We start from the raw sequence: 4,361 nt of genomic DNA, 5'->3' as shown, positions 1-4,361 counted from the left end.
ATAATGATGTAAGTGGGTGATGGCTGTTATCCAGAGACTGACGGACCCTCATGTTGACTGTTATAGTATGTTTCTCATAACTAAAATGGTTTAGTTTTTGTCCGATTAGATCCATGGTGTCCAGTTCATGTCTGTCATGTTTGAAGCCTTCCTGATTTCATGTTCTCTGCTGCTAAACTTGACAAATATTTTGAAGGTCATTTGGTGTTTACCGTTAATGCAGTCCCCGCAAAAGCAGGAACATTGCCTTTAAATTTAAATCGCGCTATAGTGCTGAACTTTGGCGATACAGATTGAATCGAGCCCTTTGGGTTTAGTGTTGATTTGAAAAGAGGAATTCAGAGCTGCAAATTCAGGGAAGAAACATTTTTTTTAACTGACCATGTCCTGTGCATATTTCACTGTCTAGGGATCGCAGGAGGCTGCTGAGGGGAAAACGGCTCATAACAATGGTCGGAGCGGCGCATGGCTGGAAACCATGTGTTTGATATAAACTAAACTTTTTCAGGACCCTGTCTTTCAAAGATAATTCGTAAAAATCCAAATAACTTCACAGATCTTCATTGTAAAGGGTTTAAACACTGTTTTCCATGCTTGATCAATGAACCATAAACAATTAATGCACCTGTGGAACGGACGTTAACTGCCTACCGTCTGTAAGCTGTTAGTGTCTTAAGGTCACAGTTATGAAAACTTAGGACACTATAAAGAGGCCTTTCTACTGACTCTGAAAAACACCAAAAGAAAGATGCCCAGGGTCCCTGCTCATCTGCATGAATGTGCCTTAGGGATGCTGCAAGGAGGCATAAGGATGCAGATGTGGCTAGGGCAAGCAATGTCCGTACTGTGAGATGCTTAAGACAGCACTACAGGGAGACAGGACGAACAGATGATCGTCCTCGCAGTGGCAGACCATGTGTAACAACACCTGCACAGGATCGGTACATCCAAACATCACACCTGCGGGACAGGTACAGGATGGCAACAACTGCCCGAGTTACACCAGGAATGCACAATCCCTCCATCAGTGCTCAGACTGTCCGCAATAGGCTGAGATAGGCTGTACTGAGGGCTTGTAGGCCTGTTGTAAGGCAGGTCCTCACCAGACATCACCGCCAACATCACCTATGGGCACAAACTCACTGTCGCTGGACCAGACAGGACCGAAAAAAGTGCTCTTCACTGATGAGGCGCGGTTTTGTCTCACCAGGGGAGATGGTCGGATTTGCGTTTATTGTCGAAGGAATGAGCATACACCGAGGCCTGTACTCTGGAGCGGGATCGATTTGGAGGTGAAGGTTCTGTCATGGTCTGAGGCGACGTGTCACAGCATCATCGGACTGAGCTTGTTGTCATTGCAGGCAATCTCAACGCTGTGCGTTACAGGGAAGACATCCTCCTCCCTGATATGTGGTACCCTTCCTACAGGCTCATCCTGACATGACCTTCAGCATGACAATGCCACCAGCCATACTGCTCGATCTGTGCGTGATTTCCTGCAAGACAGGAATGTCAGTGTTCTGCCACTGCCAGAGAAGAGCCCGGATCTCAATCCCATTGAGCACGTCTGGGACCTGTTGGATCGGAGGGTGAGGGCCGGGGCCATTCCACCCCGAAATGTCTGGGAACTTGCAGGTGCCTTGGTGGAAGAGTGGGGTAAATCAAATCAAATTGATTTATAAAGCCCTTTTTACATCAGCTGATATCTCAAAGTGCTGTACAGAAACCCAGCCTAAAACCCCAGACAGCAAGCAATGCAGGTGTAGAAGCACGGTGGCTAGGAAAAACTCCCTAGAAAGACCAGAACATCTCACAGCAAGAACTGGCAAATCTGGTGCAGTCCATGAGGAGGAGATGCAGTGCAGTACTGAATGCAGCTGGCCACACCAGATACTGTTACTTTGATTTTGACCCCCCTCCCCCTTTGTTCAGGGACACAATTTTCGATTTATGTTAGTCACATGTTTGTGGAACTTGTTCAGTTTGTCTCGGTTGTTGAATCTTATGTTCATACAAATATTTACACATGTTAGGTTTGCTGAAAATAAACGTGGTTGACAGTGAGAGGACGTTTCTCCTTTACTAAGCACTAGTCAACCTCGGGGCCAGAATAGACCAGTCTGAAGAGGAGCCATTGTCTGAAGGACTTTGACTGGAATAATAGTAGTTTGTTGGAAGTGGCCTTTGTTATGCTTGTTTATTTTGCAGACAGTGTGATTAGTGCGTAATTTCCAACTGTGATTGTAGAATCGTCATTAAAGCACGTTTTGGTAAAGTGCAACCTTGTCTGCCTGCCTTTCAGAAAGAAGTATCATTGGGTGCATTCGAACAGATCACTTTTGTCAAGTCGGTGACTATCGTTGGTCACCACCTTTCAAAGTTTATTGCATTATGGGGTGAACAATTGTCTGGCTTACGTGAACTTTACATGAACTTTACATAAATAATGTGATCAAAGGTCATGACGTTTTGACTGCAAATTTCTGCAGTTGCTCTTTGCCAACTTCACCTTCCAGCCATCACCTGCATAGTGGGAGGCTCCATTGTCAACCAATCATTAGGGTGTTTTTGTTTGACCCAAGACAAGACTGAAACAGGAGCCAACTTTGCCATGATTCATGTATACAGTGGATATATACAAATGAATATGATATTTGAGGCTCTCTCTCTCTCAATTGATTGTACAATGTGTACACAAGGTTTCACTTTGAGTGTGTGACATGGGGGTTGGAGACATGTTTATTTCAACTTTGTAAAGAAAAGCTTTTATAAACAATGGTAACTGGCATGTTGATCTGAGCCTTGCTGTTGGAAAATCCCTTTAGTGTCCGACTTTCGGCTGTTGCAGATGAACCAGACTTCATTTGTCTACTGTCGTTTGCTTTAGACTTACCACTCAAACGAGCCCCGTGTCTCACTAGCACTACAACTCCTGTATTTACAAGGAAGCAAACAGAACGAAACAGGAAAGACCTACACGTTTACTCCAAACATAACATTATGCAATGATAACTAGTTTCTATTGGACAAATTCAGGTAGGTCCCTCCCCGTTTCCTTCTGTTTGCTTCCGTTTGGTCCCTAGGGTAAACGGTTTCCGTTGCAAGCTGTTTTGCAACAAACTAAACGTTTGGCAACGGAATCTGACTAATGAATACATGAATTTGTGCAATATAAATATATTGTTTTCCATTGAAACAGTGCAAAACGAATGAATAGAAACTCTGATAGACTAATGAATACACTCCTGGTGATGCTACAGTATCAGGGTTGGTGTGCTTGTAAAATCTTAGGTTTTTGATGCAATCCAAAAAATATCTACCTTTTCCAGGATATCAACAAATCACTAGGCTACTAGCTGTTTGGATGATCGATGGCAAAACTATGATTTTTAATTTTCCTAAAGCATAAGACTTAAAACCAAAAGAATGTGGGTTAATTCCACACCTCTTGTACTCTCTTGTGCTTTAGTGTATAGGTGGATCTCCAATCGTATTTCCTTGATTCCTCACATCCTATCTCCTTCTTCCTCAAAATGCATTGGAGAAACTTCTTATTGGGGAGGAACTTTAGACCTTGGGATCAATTACCCCCAAAAGTATTAGCGAAATAGCGAAAATCCTCCAGCCAGCCCTACTAACAAAAGTTGATGTATGGTTTGGGGGTTGAGGGGGTGAATTCCATGCTAGGGAAAGTACCTTTTTGGAGAATGGGCATTGGCAAGATTTGAACCTAGGACCTTCTGGTCCCTCTCCCAGTGCCTAGTCCAATCAGCCAGAAGGGGAGAAGGTACAAGTCTGTTTTGTCCACATATGTAAATGTATTCAGTCAGAGTTAGTAGATTAGAAATGGAATTAGTTTAGAATGTTGAGTAACAAAACAAACAATCAGTCGGGATGCGAACCAGGAAACGTGCAGATCGCAACCCATGTGTAACGCCCCCATCCACCTCCAATGTACCAGGGCTTTTTTTATTTGACTCTCACCCGTAAACACTCAACCCACTAACGTGTCACTCTGAGATCTGCCCACTGAACTTTCATTCAACCAATCACATTATATTTGACCCTTTGTAACTTTCTCACTCATCATTATTCACGATTTATTCAGGATAATCAGTAATCATGGTAGCATTCACATGAATGTAGAAGTGTTTAGAAAACATTCTTGTTTGTCATAAAAGTGACTCTAAAATGACACACTACATGATTTACCATCTGTTTCTATTGGGCACCAAACATTCTGAAACAACCAAAACAAATGGCAAATGCATCCAACAAGTTAGTAGAGTCACAAGCTTGATGTAGTCATTGGTTGCTATGAACATGGAACCAAAAACAAAACTACTTGCTTTATATGAATC

The sequence above is a fragment of the Oncorhynchus kisutch genome, unplaced genomic scaffold (assembly GCF_002021735.2).
Source record: "Oncorhynchus kisutch isolate 150728-3 unplaced genomic scaffold, Okis_V2 Okis07a-Okis12b_hom, whole genome shotgun sequence".
Classification (NCBI taxonomy): Eukaryota; Metazoa; Chordata; class Actinopteri; order Salmoniformes; family Salmonidae; genus Oncorhynchus; species Oncorhynchus kisutch.
Note: the sequence above shows the minus strand (reverse complement) of the source record.